General features: G+C 37.1%; 1 protein-coding gene across 5 annotated transcripts in view; it reads left to right on the forward strand.

Moving 5' to 3' along the window:
* The first annotated feature begins 723 nt into the window (after positions 1-723).
* The window catches only part of LOC139980476 (nitric oxide synthase-like protein), a 269,723-nt gene continuing 251,796 nt past the window's right edge, over positions 724-18,650 (forward strand). Inside the window, exon 1 of one of the 5 annotated variants that reach the window (XM_071992098.1) lies at positions 724-1,174. The gene's annotated coding sequence lies outside the window, so the exon portion shown is untranslated. The remainder of the gene's footprint in view (positions 1,175-18,650) is intronic. The other 4 variants (XM_071992100.1, XM_071992102.1, XM_071992101.1 and 1 more) reach the window with 4 other exon arrangements.

The following is an 18,650-nucleotide window of genomic DNA, read 5'->3' on the forward strand; positions in this document are numbered from 1 at the left end:
ATCAAGGTGACACACAGCGTCGCTTCGTTATTACATGTCCAAACGTTTCTGTACATCCAAGGATAAGCATCCTTATTCTAATCTCAGGTACGCCCTTCGAAGGGCATTGTCATATAGGTAAGATAACGAGCACGAGAAAATAACATTATGTCCTTTATGTCCTTTTTATAAATATTTATATTTAGGCCTATACTGGAAATAAATAAACTAAACTTAACTGAAACAATTTGAACGTCCATTCCATTTATAGAAGGCTATAGTAATGTTTGCTAACTTTCGTTTCATGAATCATGTTTATATCCCTATATTTTCGAGAAAGACAAAATTCTATATATTTCACAAATTTCATGGTTGAAAATCAACCTGCTTATAACGCACTACCGTTATAAACTATATGACAGTGCTGTATATAGGTTAAACTGAAATCGAATTCAGAGACGGCGCATCGATTGTATTTATAGACATTGCCTAATAAAGATTCCAAAATTTGACGGATATCTCGCAGGTTTTGAAGCATTAGTCTTATTTCCATCCTCTCTCGACGTTAATTTTCACCAATCAACTGAGTCTAGGAACCGACCAATGAGAATAATCGACTTTTCACTAAATACCGCGCTTTTCTCCCCTTTCTCAACACAAAACACTTTTGCACATGCACAATCTCATCGAACCAATCAGAACTCTTCAAACGATGACATTGGACTACCGTACAAAACAACCGTTGAAGAATTTCTCTACGTTGAGGCTTCACGACGGAGCACGTTGCCTGGTATAGTACCTCAGCTCTTCAAGAAAATCGTTCTTTAATCCATTAATATCGATCCCCTACACGGTACGACGTTCTCCCGCCTTTGACACTGTTGATTTCTCTCGCCATTTTTTCCTTCATCCATCCTGCCTTCCTTTTTTTTTCTCTTCGGCCTATTTTGAGGACAAACCTTCAGTTCTGGATGTATTTCGATTTGGAACACATGTGACTTGGCATTTTCCACCTGCGTCAAGTTCATTGCAAAGGAAGTACGGGGAGAGGTATATTACTCTTGACTCTTTGTCGACACATACCAACAAAAAGGAAAAGAAAAGAAAAACTCGTACGGGAACGCTTATATACCACTGGACTTAATTTTGCCCGGAGCTACTCTGGAAAATCATAGATAACAAGTTAGAGGAATAGGTAAGTGTAGTTAGACGTCATTTTAATAATGAAAGATGGTTTTCAATTTTGATTACTAAAACCAGAGATACGAGAAACTTATTTCTATATAGCTGAAAGTTCCATTACTTTTGCAAATATGTAGCTTTTATTATTATTATTGTATCGTTTCTCAGCGATGCTAAATATGATGTAATTTTTTTCTGATCGCAAAACGTATACAGAGAGCTGGTAATTAACATAATTAGTGTATATGAAAAATAGGTAAGCTAGGTCAAACGTTGAAGTAAGTATGTTTTCAAAAGTTTTTAACTGTTTAAACAAACTGTTGATATTTGATTAGACGGAAAGTCACCGAGGGAAACTGAAATCGTTCGAAATATTAAACATTAAAAATGTAGTGACAAGTTTACCCAAATGAAGAATAAGAGCGCTGAGAGAGACATGGGTGGGGTGGGGTGGGGGGGTAGGGATTTGTAGATGGGGTTTGAATGCTTTTCGTTGTGAAGAATTTTTTCCGTTCCCTACTTACTCTTGGCAAAGATATGCATGCGGTGCACACTGTGTTTACTATCGTTGTCCACAAGTATACTTCAATCTTTTGCGGTATGGACCACTCTATATATACAAACAGGAAGATTAATGCTTCAAGGTTAAGAACAACACAACAGTACACGAAAGAGAATTAGAAATATGTAGATATGAATTATTGAAGAGATTCCCAAGAAAAGAAAAATAACCAAGAAACCTGAGAGGAGGAAGGAGAATGTACGGTACATACAGTAAAGTAAAGTAAAGTAAATGGGTTCAAAATATGACGATCGTCCCAAAATGATAATTCAGCTTGCCAACAAATATGTAAAAATTGAAATATTGTCGATTTAAATCGAAATATTAGTGACCAAATTTATATCCATTGAATTAGTTGCTCACACTGTCTACATTCTGTTCCTAGTTAGTCGTATAGGATGTTGCCTAACTCGAAACTGTTTTAATCTCTTTTTCCATGATTATCATTATTATAATTATTCATATTCATTGCTCATTGAAAGTAATAACTGCAGTAAACACTGGTCAGTCCACGATCATATAAGATGCATGTCGTTTAATTGATAACAGCAATATGTTATCGACCTGTTACATGAGTTCATATTGAAAATATGGTGAAAGTTTACGACGTTGTTATATAACGCTATTGCGTTAGCAACAAACGGCTGTCTCATTATGGATCACGTGACGTATACAGTTGAGGCAAGGCAAAATACGACTCAAACGAATATACCGTCTATCTATACCCGTTCCTTTGTGTGCAGTCCAATTTCTTTGGAGATGTAAACGATATATTTTGGATGGCTGATTAATTATGACGGAACATATGTCGTTAGTTGCTGTTTAACACATCATAACTATATATATATATATATATATATATATATATATATATATATATATTTATATATATATATATATATATGCCTATATGTGTGTGTGTGTTTTGTTTCTTTGTGTCTTTTGTTTTCGATTTTACACTTTATTATAAAGACAATGACGTCGCCAATTTACTAATCAATTGCTCCCTTCTCTCCTCGCAAACGGTCGTGGAAGTTTCCCAGGGGGGCAATCAAGGAACGTTTTGAATAATACTGGTCCCAGAGGACACCATTTTGTACATGTAATTAAGTTGTAAGTGCTTGGCAAAATTGTAATGTTAATGAATAGGCCTATATACTTGCTCGTGTCGGGGTGAACACTGACAAATACATATATTTACAAGGGAAACACCTTAAACAGCGGGTTGACCTTTTTGGAGGGACTTTAATGTGCGGTTGTTAAATTCATGCATGCAATCAAAGCGTCGTGTGTTTTCATACTTAGCCTCAGGCTGTATACACAACAACAAGTCCACTTGCACTTTTGCACTTTAGACTGCACTTTTGTACTGGAAAGTTGTTAACAAAAGAAACACATTGTTTTTTAGATTTACACGCATGGTTGGTTGGTAGGTGAGGGTTTTTACATTGAATATTAATATAAGTGTCAATGTCATAGATATGTTCTGTTGCGTATGTGAGATTTATTGCTTTAAATAAAAGGAGAGGACAAAAGAGACAAAATAAAATACAAAGAAGGACGAGAAAGAACATGAAGTAATAAATGGTCTTGGCAGTGACCCCAGGAACCACACTGATAGAGAGAGATACATAGTCGGTATAAATAGCCGTCAATGTCTCTTTTATTTTAATACCATACTTACATGTGTCAAAAGTTTAACAGTTGATAAGCTAACATAAAAGTGGCCTGTTGTGTCTCAAGCATATGAATAATCAAACATACAGTTATTTATGAGATAAGTGAAAATCTAAATTGCTTACAAACTGTGTACAATTCGTCGGACGTTTTCTGAGGGACACACAATTCTGATTTGTTAATATAGGCATGTTACGATTTGTCCGGATCAATAAGCTACAGTAGAGGCTGTGGATAGGATGTAGACTGAATATATATATATTTATATATATATATATATATATATATATATATATATATATATATATATATATATATATATATATATATATATATTTAAAGTAACTGCATGTTCCTTAATAGATCGAGATGTATATCCTATAGAATAGCAATAGATAGTGACAAATTGAGATATTGCATCATAATTTAGCCATGGCAGCCGACTCCTCATGTATAGGGAGTTCTATGCAGGGAGTCCCTTGTTAGAAGTAAGATGGTGCATTTTGAGGCATATTTTGTCATCGAGGCATAACAGGGAAGGTGCTACGGACCCCTCCCCCCTTTAAATCGATGCTTGCATATTGACACTTCTTATCATAATACCTCATGTCATGTAAATATACTAAAATATTGTGTCTGAATCAGTTGCGTGCTAAAAGTTGGATGGGGCGGGGGGGGAGGGTGAGAGGGAGGGGATGGTCCTCACCCAATATCGTTAGTCCAGAGGGAAATGGTTCAGTCCGGGGGGGGGGGTTACATTCAACCGGCGAAAAATTAGACCACTGGTAAGGCGGTACAATGCCTTTCCAACCGCACACAGGAAATCAATTATTAGCTTTAACCTTAATTGCATTTAGAGCTAGACCTAATTTATTGTCTAAATACGCCTATACGCACCACATGATGTCTAAACGTCTATTGTTTTACTTGATAACCCCAATACCTGACACTCTCTACATGGGAGTCGGCTTCAACGACAACAGCCCCCCCCCCCCCTCCCTCACTCCTCTAAGTATAAAAGCTGTTATTAGCACAACATTGCGTTTACACCTTAAAAGAACTTAATTTAACGTCTGAATTTGCCTCCGAATGCACAGTTTGACGTCTAAATATTCTCTCCTACATTGGCGTCGGTTTTAGCGACCCCCAGAGCAACACCTCCTCAATATAAAATCCATTCGCTTCTGGCTCTTCCAGTTAGGTTCATCCCCTATCTTAAGCATTGGGAAAACTTTAGAATTTGGCCCTCAACCTTTAAAATCCCGTGCAAGCCATTGGTCTGAATATGGTAATTTCCAGATATTTAGAGTTCGGTGCTGAATTTTTGGTTATTGCTTAAAGTAGGGTTACGCCAAGCACTCTCATCATAGTCCATACAATATACCATCTTTGTTTTAGTTTTATATATTAATCGACAAACAACCAATCATTAAACTGATGTCATCTTTGCATCTGCTTATATGTGAAAGCTGTTATTACTTCAAATTGAAATCCTTTACCATATACATAAACAAGACTAATTTTTTTATTGAAACTGTTCATACAATGTTCATCAATTCGTTTCCATGGTTTCAGTCATCGTTTAGCAGCAACTATAATTTGATTTGTATACGTGTATATATGCATCATAACAATTTTGGTTTTTTTTTTTTATTGAAAAGCGTCCAAAAATTGCTCTCAATATTTTCCATACGTAGACTTTTTTTTGTCTCTTTACCAGATAAATGACCCATTAAATTGTATCCAACCCTCGTTTTTTACAAAAGACCAAGCTCATATAGATAGGTTGACAGCCTTACAGAGCATGAGTTATGTGGACTTTTGAAATTTAGTTCGCACTGCAGTTATACATTCAGTTAGTGATTTTGGTCTGATTTGTTTCCCGACTTTTTCAAAGGCCTGACTGCACTGCGGGTGGCCGAGAACGTTTGTTTTCTAGATGTAAATACTTGTTTTCTCCGTGTCTGGTGGTACATTAGTAGTGCGATTGAGATGTGTTGGTACCTAGGAAAAAATGGCTACTTGTGTTTAGGTCCCTTCCAAAAGGGTTTACAACAGGATATATGATACGACATATCATAATAGCTTCGCAATCCATGTGCTCCCCTTTAGAATACCATATAAAGGAGAACTTCTCTGGGCTTTGACGGGGGTTAGCTAATTCATCAGCTGCCCCGAAATTATTCATTGGTTTAATCAGATTCTTGTCCTTGTTGGTTCCTTTTCCTTCACCCTGGAAGACGGCTTATATTAAATCCTCATTCCAAAACAGATCATCCTTATCCCAACAATGAATGCCAAATCAAAAAATACAAAAACCTATAGTCCTTCTCTCTCTTATCAAGCTGGATGTTGTACTAACAAACAATCTAGCCACTTCCATCTTCATATATACTTACTACTGAAGACTCCAACACTATAAGGTATTAAACCACAATGTTAAAACGTGTCACACTTTCAACCGTCTTGATTTTACCCCCTGTGGTAAACCACTTGAGGTCATCTTCTATATAACGTGCTTGGAAATCATATTCCTTGTAGAAAAGCTTAATAAACCGAAGATTGACATGAAACCTTAATAAACCCCACCTCAGTCTATTTGCTAATGATGTCGGAGGTTCCAATATAAAACAAGAAGCATAAGTCGGTGTTTATCCTCTTTTTGGAAGGTTTTATTTTTCACTATTTTGTCATGGTGTGCTTACACTGGCGCATTAAGATTAACGGAACCCTCCCTGACGCGAAAGAAACCACAAATGTCTAAGATAAAATCACTTGGCTGAGATCTTGTATGGTTTCATTTTCGATAACAAACTCAGCTTCAAAACCAATACTAATAAATTTATGGGTAGAGTCTACAGGAAACTTTAAATCTATTTGATAACTCTTACAACATCATTTAATTTCCAGACTCGAACGTTTGTAAAGCTATACTTATAGTAGTCTACATTCTTCGAGATGTTACTTCAACTTTAAAATAACTTCTTTAATTGTAAACTTGATCAACGATACTCTTGCCTCAATATATTGGAGGGGAGGGGAAGGAGCAGGGTAAGAGGAGAGCGACCCCTGGTTCAGGAACCCACAGGCTAGTTTACTGCTGAGTAAAAACTCAGTATACGCATTGAGAGGATAGTAACATGAGTGAGTTGACAGGGTTAGCGTATTACTCTGAGGGTGGTACTGGTCATGCAGGTCTTGGACGGCCCGCACGGTTGTTTCTTTTTGTGTGTTCACGCTTGGGCGATGTACCTTTTGGATCCATGTTTTGTATTGTCGAAATGAGAATAACTTGTCTTGTTCATTCTCCTTCTCCCGCTTGTGGCTTTGTCCAGTCACATTCCAATGTATCTTTCTATGGTGTAGTCATAGCTATCGCTCCCAAATCCTAGAGGAAGTGCTCCCTACACAACACGAATAGGTACCCAACCCCCGGCATATGTGCGAGCTGTATGGCCACTGATCTGGACGTTTAGTTTCAAACATCAACACGGTCTCTCGTGTTATGGCATTGCACGTTGAAATATGAACAGCTGGTCAGCTGAGTTTACTACTTTAGGTTACTGTTGTCTTGGTTGCACGTGTTTTTATATTAGCATTAAGGAAGAAAAAGAAACAAAACTGGCGAATTTACACCATCACATAGACGTACAACTCTAGCGTTTATTGCTCAAGTATGCCCATTCGTTTTGATGTCAGGTTTATAGTCTTCAGACATCACACTTGCAATAATTTCCTTTCCGTTTTAAGAGACCGCTACCCCCGTTTTAAGTGATTGACAATGCAAAGTAGTTTCATTTTCTAGCTTATTGATTGAGTACACAACCGAGGCCTGTCAGGGCAGGCAGTTATAGGAGGACAGACTGTTACACAGTCTTGAAAGGACCACGTATATAGGTTACGCTAAAAGGTATGACGGTAATTAAAATGCTTGTCTCTAACCTCGGTATGTATCGGGGTAGTGATTTTGTTGACAATGCAGTACAGGTTTGCATTATATATAATGATAGATGATAGGATGAGCCTATACAGCACCCCACTATGAAGCTTCTTGTAGTATTTCACCTAGATGGTTACCTATATGAACTATATTCGAATCGCGTGGTAAGATAACGAGAAGGCAGATATATGACGTCAAATCTGGCAGGGGCAGCCGAAGGGGTAAGGGGGATGGAGCATTGGGGCTCGGGGCCATTAGGGGGTCATGTAAAACATATGATAAATAATAATTAATGCTCACATTCAGAATATACAAAGTGGATCCGGCTCCTACCCCCTTGTGTACATATCCTCGTATGTTGAGAGGAACTGATAATTGGCGGTCCCCAGGAGCACGAACTTAACACTGATGGAAAAGTGAAGGCTTGATATAAGCCGTTGTTCATCCACGATCATCAAATGGATAAGGTTTCCAACTAGCATCTGTTGGCTTCCTGAGTCTTGGCAGTCACCAAGCTAAACTTAACTATTCCCATACACAGAGCAGTCTTATATGTTAGACAAATTATTGTTGTCTGTCATGAAAAATGCAATTTGAGGGTGGAAGACATTGCTTCTTGCATGGAAAGTTCGGCATCGGTGACTATCATTTGACTTTATAGTAGTTTTTGGAGACATTATATACTGATGAGCTTTGAATGTCACATGATATTCTTAGCAGATGGGCGAAGCATGCAGCTTAATACAAACATTAACGTTCCGCCTATATGTATGTATGTATTTTAGATCCTCCTGCAAGCAGGAAATCGCGAAGAAGCCATCTTTGGCTTATCAAAGCTGCAAGCTGACCGAAGTCAGTCTCTTGGATTTATATTTAACGTCCATGATTATGAATTGTCAACTGTCAATAACTCTGTAACTGGACGACATACATGAATCTTGGAGTGACTCGAATTCGGGACCTTATGATTGAAAAGGCACCGGCGTTAACCACTGAGCTAACACTCCTATATAGTGTACTAAACTTCTAAAGGAGATGTAAAAGTAAAAGTTACCTAATCTAGCCTACATTGCATAAGAGTCGTGACCAACAGTTTTTTACCAATATGTTACGTTTGTTAGTACGAAAAGAAATATACTTTTTAGTATTCGTATAAACCATTGCAGTTATAATTTAGGGCAGGGAAATTTATTATAGCTGCTAAACAGAAACTGTTATCTGCATTGATTTGTAATCACTTTACCAAAGGTAGAAAGTACACACATTCATACAAAGGATCAGTGTCGATCAAATTATTTTTATTATTATTATTTTACTAAATTTATATAGCCCTCTTTTCATGCTTAAGCATGTTCAAGAGCGCTTTACAATGACAACATAATGACAAAACCCTTAAAATATGAATATGAAGAATAAAATTGACACAGCTTAAATATTAATATAAATATATATATATAAATAAACGAAGGAATAATTTTGAAAATAATAAAGATTTACAGTGAAAATCCTAAAAAAAAAAGAAAAAAGTGAGTTTTAAGTAACAAATGACAAAATCCCTTAAAATATGAATACGAAAAATAAAATGGACGCAGCTTGAAAATTAATATAAAAATATATATTCAGGGTTCTGCCGCTGCCGGACGGCGCCGGTCGGGCCCGACCAGTACGCTGAATTACCGACCGCCACAATCTGCCTGAGTGACTTTTCCGACCGGCACTTATTTTCGATAGGAACTCCAAAAAAACAGCTCCATAGCCGGAGGGTCGAACGTACAAAAACAATCTGTTTGAGACTAGGGGAAATCCAGTTCATAACTGTTCAAATTTCAAAATATCCAACACATCACAGTGTCGACATACTTAGTAAAAATTACCAGAGTTCCGCATTCCAGACCAATGACTGTTTTCCGCTTAGATAGTCCTGCCGGCACTCAATCCACCCTGGGCAGAACCCTGATATATGTATCTTAAATTTAGACATTCTACTTGCTTGCTTCACTCAAAGAACCAAAGATAACTAATCAGGAAGAATTGAACAATTCCAATCATTTCTGACAATATTTATCACGCAGATAGTATGTTCGGAGACCAACCCTCATGATACATTGCAAGTTGCAAACATTAAACTTTGACTAATATAAAGAGATATAGCTAAGTTTAAACGCATGCATTGATATTTTTAATAAAGAAATGTTGATAGTTTTATTTTCAAAATTGTTGTTCGTTTATGTCATTTAGCATTATGTTTTAAATAAATGATGTAAGAGAGGATAGCATTATGAATATGCTGCGAGTAGCTTCAAATTCGACATATGTATAAATGTAATTACAATAAAACCTATTAACGTCACTCATGATTTAGCCAAGGGCACGACAGCCACTGTAAGCAAGTTCACTGCACATGTGCACTCTCCTCGCATTGGATCTGTGACCAAATGGTCATGTGATCATGTGATCATGACGGTGATAGGTCTACCGAGTATCGCGATCCTTTTGAAAGGAAACGGTAAAATAAAAGGCAGTTATCGTTTAAATATAAAGTACACTTTTCTCCCTCAGATTACCTCATTAAGGTTATTGCGCAATGTTCCAGACACAGACGTTATATATATATATACATTTGTCATGGAAGTGATGCATAGTGCTATTGCTAGTGTCAGACTTAAAACAAACTTGTTGGATACTTTTGAGGCGTATATAAACACCTGTTGTGATATTAATGTACTAGTCACGCACCCACAACTATTCTGTTATATTCTTTATGAGGTATAGGCGTCGAAACTTCGCAGACAATCAACCGGATTAGAATATATAAAATTCCATACAGTAAAAGGGAGGTGGGTTTAGTTATAATGTGGACCTTACGTAAATGAATTGCCTCGAACAGACTACTCATTTAACGTTTCTATTGTCATGTGAGTGTGAGTCTTTCCTTCGTTGTCTCCAAGGATTCAAGAAATCCTTGACAATCATGAAGGTTTTTCCTTCCGATGAGACAGAAACAGACGCAAACACATGCTCCCACTGACCCCCCCCCCCCCACCCACACAGGATATGTCTTTGACGAAAAAGCTTCTAGTCCCTGAAATTTTGAAAGTTCCTGATATATTATTTATCAAAGTTTGAAGAAACAATGACATTTCTGTCTCGACATGATTAATTATGAATATGCGAGCAGCTTCAAATTCGACAAATTGTATAAATGTAATTACAATAAAACCTATTCACGTCACTCATGATAGAGTCAAGGGCAGGACAGCCATGTAAGCAAGTTCAATGCACATTTGCACTCTCCTTGCATTGGATTTGTGACCATGTGGTCATGTGACAATGTGACCATGTGACCATGTGATCATGGCGGTGCTAGGTCTACCGAGCATCGCGATTCTTTTTGAAAGGACACAGTAAAATAAAATGTAGTTCGGTTTCATTTAAAACTACGCTTTATCATTGTCTGTTTTCCTCCAGAATACCTCATTAAGGTTATTGTGCAATGTGTCAAACACGAACGTTATATATACATAGCATTGTGTATATTTACTACTAAAGAAGTGAAATAAGCCTTAGTTACCACTCGATGACAATATATGGTTTAGGCTATATGCAACTTAGGTTAGGCTCATTATGTTAATACATTTATCATGGAAGTGTTGTAGTGCTATTGCTAGTGATAGATTGAAAACAAACCTGTTAGACACTTTTGAGGCGTACCCACAACTATTCTTGTCTATTCTTTCTGAGGAAGTTGTTGAAATTTCGCAGACAATCAACCGGATCTAAACTATATAATACTTCATGCAGTTAAAAAGAGTTGGGTTCAGTTATTGCATGCTGTAATGTAGAGCTTACAAGAATTGTCTCAAACAGACTACACATTTAACGTTTCTTTTGTCATGTTGAGTGTGAGTCTCTCCTTCGTTGTCTCCAGGGATTGAAGTAGTTCTTGTAGGATCCCTCCCCCTCCCCCCTTGGCCAATGAAATAGAAACAGACACACAAATACACGCACACACAGGATATATCTTTGAAGTTACCTTAAGAAGTTATCCAGTCCCTGAAATTCAAAAATTTACAGATCTATTATTGATCAAAGATTGAAGAAACAATGACAACATTATCTCCATGTGAGTGAAAAACTGATACTATCCATCCAGATTTGGGTGTGAATTGTCGGATATTATTTTTGTTTTCATGAACATCCCTCACTTATTGAGTACATTCGATCAATAGTTTGTTGTTCGAGCAACTAATGACATCAGAACCAGCACGTTTTTCATGAATACTTTATTGTTCACACACACTTTCAATTTGTGTCAACCGTATAACCATGCGTGGGGGGAATTGTGTGATATAATCAGTGATAGATATGTGCAAGCTCATAGTCAAATTTGAAATAAATTTCAGAAAACTGATGTCAATTATTATGATTCTTTATCTGAATCAAAACTTTGGGAATCATCTCAGCCGTATCAGATAATGTAGGTGCAAGAAGGAGGTACAGAAGGGGTCAATCTTTTCAGACATAGAGGGGTGGCCTCGAAATGTGTATTTTTTGAATCTGTGTGGAGAACGATCCCAGGGGACAGTTTAATGTTTTCATATGTTCTTAAGTAAAGGAAACTTGGGATGGGGAAGGGGAAAGTGGTCTGAGTACGGAAACGGGACAATGGGTAGAGAAAGGGACATCGGGGAATGATGACCCATAGACGTTCCTTTCGTTACTCAGAGTGGAATCGTCTTAGTTCATGGGGTGACTCATGCATCATGCATCAATCGAAAAATTGGGGGGGGGGTGGGCTTGAATGTCATTCTGTTATCAATTAATAATACCTACACTAAAAACGTTTGTACAAATTCCATGTTAGCAACAGAACATCCGGAGGATGAAACGATTTTCAACTATCGATTGGTATTTTCATCACTTTGTATGTTTGAGGCCATTGGTAGTTTCATGTTTATCTATATTGATTTCTGTACTTTTGCTTCTAAGGGAGCTGACCTACTATGGGTCTCTGTGCTTTTTGAAATTGGTATAGGCTGGCCACTTTTGATTGATAGGAAAGGAGTAGCCAACGCAAGGGATTTTGTTGACTCAAATAACAGTAGGAGTCACCACGATCCATTGCAAAAATCCGTCAAGGCAACTTGTAAGGGAATGGTATAGTCTATTTTAGTGTCATGATGTCCATTAACGATAAACCTGAATAGAGCAAAACACAAAAGATTGGTATTAACCATGAGGCCCGGAATAATGAGCTAACATCACTTTCACATCATTATACATTAAAGTACAGTTCCAGACGTTTTATATTATATTGAAGGTGATTATCCTGACATGACAATATATATTAAATCAATCGTTTTTTTTTATCATATTGTAAGATTTTGATACGACAAGAATAACATGTTGCCCATACCCATTTGAGGGAACATTTTGTTTTGTATTTGAATTATTCTATTATTATAAATAAGAACTTGTCAAAATGTGATAATCCTTTTCGATCTTCTTTATATAAATAAAGAAATGTTAAATATAGTCAGGACTTAATGACTCCCTTCAATAATCAAAGGTAAAAGGGACCTGTCAAGTACACATCGAATGATTATGAACAATCCACTCAAACTACATGGATATTTTTTTGCTATGTTATAGCGATTCAAACTTTTCGCCGGAGCTGTTGCACTACTCGAAATATGAATGACAATACTATGCAATATGAAAAAAAACCAAACATTAGAGCCTCTATTTGCATCCTGTACCACTGTGTATTAGAACAGTCTTTGATAAATATTCAAATGAATGAATTCATATGAAGAAACTTTATTCATCACGGGTTAGAAATGATATCAACTTTCCGCATCTCTTAGTCAGTTTATCATATATGGCTAACCATGCAAGTAAGTGTCTCGTCCATTATGTGTAATTGTACAATTAACGCATCTGATCTCGCAATGAGGCTTAAAATACGTTGACCTTTCTCTGAGGTCTCCAGGGTCAGGTATCTTACAAGAAAACTCTTTGATGTGCCTCAACGTTACGCATGGTGGTGTCAGAAGCCAGGTTAACCCTGTTCGCAGTATATATATATATATATATTATATATATAATATATATATTATATATATATATCTATATATATATATAATATATATAATATATATATATATATATATATATAAATATATATACATATATATATTGGCTCCCAGGTGGTGCTCCCATTGGCTCCCAGGTCAGCTTGTCGTTGACTCTCACTGGCTCCCAGTTCAGCTTCCCTCTTTGTTAATTTATTCGCATCACAATGCCTTCGAACAAAAGAAAGAATGAAGTGTGCATGAAGAAGAGTCCGTCTTTGGACCTATAGAATTCTATGCTAAATAAAGCCACGCTTTCCCTTTTGTAATCTCGTTCGCAATATCTCACATATTCCACATAGAGGCGTTGTGGCTGGAAAAAGGGTGAAAGGCTGAAGAAGGGAGAGAACCAAGCCCTAGATTCACACGTAAAAAACCCCACAGGCAACCGAGCTTTAATTGAGAGGATCTCAGGCATCATTACTGTACATGGTAAGTTCAAGGAACATTTTAATCGGACGTTGAAATAAGGTTGGAAGAGTGAGGGGTTGGATTGGAGGGGGCGGTGGGAGTAATGGTAAGGGTTTGATCCACGAGATAAGTGGTGCCGATGCCTTTCAATCATAAGGTCCCGAGTTCGAGTCACTCCAAGATTAATGTATGTCGTCCAGTTACAGAGTTGTTGACAATTGATAATTCATAATCATGGACGTTAAAAATGAATCTAAGAGACTGGTTTCGGTCATCTTGCGGCTTTGATAAGCCAATGATGGCGTCTTCGCGAGTTCCTGCTTGCAGGAGGATCTAAAAAATACATACATAAGTATGAATCCTCCATTAATGAATTATTTCATCTGAATTGCCATAGTTTCATTGCTATTGTGCGTTTTATATATTTGATCGTAATTACACATTATGTATGAACGTATATTCTACATATGTAAGTGATGTTAAAGTAAAATTGGAGGGCGGGGAGGGGAACGAGGGGGAGTCGATGACGCACAAGTGGGACATGTGTATTGCCAGCTTAGGGATGCATGTAGTCTTGTAATCAGTGCTGCTAATTGACTACTGTCAATTATTTTTCTTCTGTTTGTGTTTTGTTTCAGGGAGTAAGCTCTCTACAAGCCTTCAAGAGTTTTTTTAGTTTTCTTCCTTCACACATACTTTCTTCACATCATGTTGTATATGCATTCATTTTATATTTAGACTTTGTATTATGTATGCAACACGTGGTGTGGAAAACAAGTAAACGAAACGAAGATCCCATCTCCAAATGTCAATAAAAATGACTTCCCGTCCCCATTCACAGATCTAAGCGCTGAATGGAGGTGGGGGGGGGGTAGAGGGCGTGGTGGGGAGGGGGTGTTAGGCCATGTATTAAACATAAATATGAAAATGTAATTACGAACTGCCCCATTGTTGACCAAAACTATACATGTGGCAAGATATATAGAGACCGTTTTTTGTAACACATCCCAAATCTGAAATTTGTAATACGGAATGCATGAGATGAACTATATTGTCAGAAACATTTGTGGGTCAATACATATACAAGTAGGTGAATTGTGTTTATAGGCCCACCGTTGTAGATGTTGTTAACCCTGATATTTAACTAAGCACCCCATGAATTATGGAGAATGCAACAACAAAAAAATGGCGTGAGTGGTGAGATATCGTAGCGAACGACTGGGAAGCGAAGTTTAAATCAGGCGAGATAACTGAATCATAATTTCACGTCACGTCGTCATGAACGTAGCCATTTTAAGCTGAAGCTCTCAACGATGTATTTTAAACAAATTCCTTTGTAAGACTTGAAGCCTCTGCAGTCAATATCAGTAAAGAACGATGTAGGAAGGAAGGTCATTGCCATAGCAACCAGTGTCGAACTCTGACATATAGTGACAGCTTCAAGGTTAATTAGGACAAACAATGAAACCTAACGTGAAATTCAGTTTTTGACGATTATATACGAATGGAAAAGAGCAAAGAAAATAAACTGTTATAAAACGATCCCGCCGTACATATTTATGTGCTCGTTTCCCATTGTTTATAATTTCCCAGCCAGTTATATCGCCCTTTATTTCATTTACTCATAAAATGATAAATATGAATAAAAGTTTATAGAAATGAAATAAGAAATGAGGGAACTGTACTATAATGAAGAAATTTTACATGTCCATAGAAGGGGGGGGGGCTGGGAGTAAGGAGGATGGCGGAAGAGGATCAGCGAACAACACCTCTTCAATCGAATTGTGACTTGCATCCCTTGTACGAATTATAGAAAATAAAACTCGTGTTTTGTTTTTTAAGGTCACGAGTGTACAGTTATCTATGTAACTGGAAGGCTGTGTCAACTTCCATTGTAACACCAGTGTAGTGGTCCCATGGAGGGAATCTCCCTATTGCCTAATCCTTTCCCGTCTGTATTCTACGTAAACGCAACAAAGGTCCGTCAGAGAGTCAGGTGGAGAGAGTCAGGTGGAGAGAGAGACAGATGAAAAGATAAAAGGTAAAAGAAAAGAAACACTTACTTGATACATTCCTCTAAAACTAAACACCTTCCAAGATTTTTCAAATAGCAACTGGACAATGTCTACTGATAAATTTCAAAGTGGTGATTATGAGTGCAGTCATGAAGTTTCCCTTAGCAACGACGTATAATTTTAATCCAAAAGCTGGCGCCATACTGTGACAAGTTCGTTCATCAACCACATTCAACAGTTAGAGGATGGTAAACCGTTTTACAGTCAAACATTAACAACGTATATTAAACTCTCCTCTCACTTTGGCCTTTTCGGTTCATTCTGTCCATCAAAATACATGTATTAAATTATATTAATTATAGAATTATATAAATATATAATATATATATATATATATATATAAACCTTTAAATAAACAAAATAAACTACAAATGATTCATTCCGAGGAATATTAAGACTATATGTAAGGTCTATATTTATGTCTAGGCGCAAGATTGTGCAAAATAACTCCTTTCAATTTTGTTTAAGGATGAGGTTGAATAAGGGGCTTTGCACACAAGCACCTCCCCCTGCCTCTCTCCCGATCCTCACCTGCTGTATCTATATTAAAAATTACGAATTATGTGTACAACAGCCATCATATGACCACAACATTCACCGTGCTGACTCAAATAATCCTCATATCGAATTAGATGTCAAAAGCCCTAATGGCGTTCCATATAGACGGAAGTTTTCATAACGGCTGCGTACAATTTTGTTCCTATTGACTTAATTTCCGTAAGGAGAGAGGAATTACATGAACATAGGGGCAATTTTTGTCTTTTGGTAAAGCTGTCCAGACGTTAGAAAGTAGTTTTTCATTGGTGTTCACTGCCACCTGCAGAAAGAGCAGAGAAAAGTGTCAGTTTGATTAGATTACCTACAAAAAGTGCGTCTTAATTTGCGAGAAAAATAGAGAAAATATCGATCCGGCAAGAGTTGGCTATCTCGCAAATTTACAGGAGTGGTCTCCCAGAGGTCGCGCCAAAAATAAACAAATAACTAGGTAAAATTAGGTTTTTGTCAAGGTCAATAAATCTTCAGCTTGACTGGCGAAAAATGTGGGGTAAAGATTTTTTGTTTGTTTTTGTTTTCCATTCATCAGACTTTTCGATGCAAAGTAATTTGTCATCAACTCAAATCGTGAAAAACGTTAATTAACCACAGATTATGAAATCGATCAATCGATAGATGCACGGTGGAGCTCATTATTTTTAATGTGTCGTCAAGCTTGATGTAAGGATTTTTTTACAATGTATTTGCGTACTTTTACCGTCTTAATCTGACAAATTAACTTTCTCTATTTTGAAATCAGCAGTTTTCAAATATTCGCTTTTCTTTCTCTTTTCTGGTTGATTTTTTTTTGGTTATAGTTCACGTTCATAGAATGCAGAATTGGAGCCGGATCTTAATCAATTTACACACACAATTCAGCGGAAGATTTTTAATTAAAAAAGAATCGTCGTTATGAACTTGCTTTTGATCATTAACTTCCTGTTCATATTTCTGTTAATCACTCAGAGCTAAATGAGCACAAATGAGAGTATATTTTTCTTTCTTACATATATTGTACAGTCGAAAACTTCTTCTTGATTCAAACAAACGTGTAAGCATATAGTCAGTCAAGACGCTCTTAACAACACTGTATTCTCCTCGTCACATAAAAGTGCTTAGCATGTCTGTAACGATGAGTGTAGATATATGTCATAGCCTACCAAGGCAATAAATGCACCAAATTATATCCTACATGTTTAATGCACAATTTTGCGATTGATTTAGCGTTCCATGCAATATATTATTTCCTTGCTTCTTCCGTGCTGGCGAAAGCTTTAAATCCATCCAGTCACGTTTTCACGGTGACATTGAGTGGGTACTTGTAGTCGAAAACTACGCCATTTAGCACCAGGCATGTTTGCCTATCCCTTCATTAGTTCTGGCGAGCTACGTGTACGACTTTCTATTTTGAATGTAAACACCTTTCGAAATGGAAAGGCAAAACCGTCCGTAGAAACAAATATAATTGACACTTATTGTTGACAATAAAAACTACGAGTTTCGCCGTGACATGCTGCAACGTTATGCAATATATGTATATATATATATTGACGAATGGAACCCCCGCCACCCCCCCCCCCCCCCCAATAGAAGAGAGACGAGGTTTTTGGCTAGAACCTCAATTTTCCTTGTTAGCTTTGTTCTTTAGGAATGAAGATTTAATCGTCTTCGTCACAAATTTGCGCGCAATAAACCGCAATTTCTGAGTAGACCTGACCTTATGTTTTCTATTTAATGCAGTTCCCAGCTAACGTGATTATGTGGCGGCGTATACATTATATATTTTGCAATGTACACAACGCATTCAACACGCATCTTATTTCTCAAACGTTTTTTTTTTTATTTCTCCCACGTGTTACTGTGTCTTCAGCCCCGAATGTGAGATAACAGAATGGTACAGAAAAATAGTAGTAGTATTAGTAAGTTGAGTCTCGTCTATTCGACATGTGATTAACCTCCGCGGCCACGTATCACGATCTTGCGCAAGGTTTATTGCTTCCTCGAAATTGTTAATAACGTCCTTAAATTGCGACTTTACTTTTCCAAGCAAGGTAGTCACGGGCCTTCCTACTGGTTTAGCAGTATGTCTCAATGCTTCTCTTAAAGCAGCAACCTTTGCTGGAGCGTCCTCCTGGAGTCTTGCTACATGACCGAAC

Source organism: Apostichopus japonicus, chromosome 15, assembly GCF_037975245.1.
Source record: "Apostichopus japonicus isolate 1M-3 chromosome 15, ASM3797524v1, whole genome shotgun sequence".
Taxonomy (NCBI): Eukaryota; Metazoa; Echinodermata; class Holothuroidea; order Aspidochirotida; family Stichopodidae; genus Apostichopus; species Apostichopus japonicus.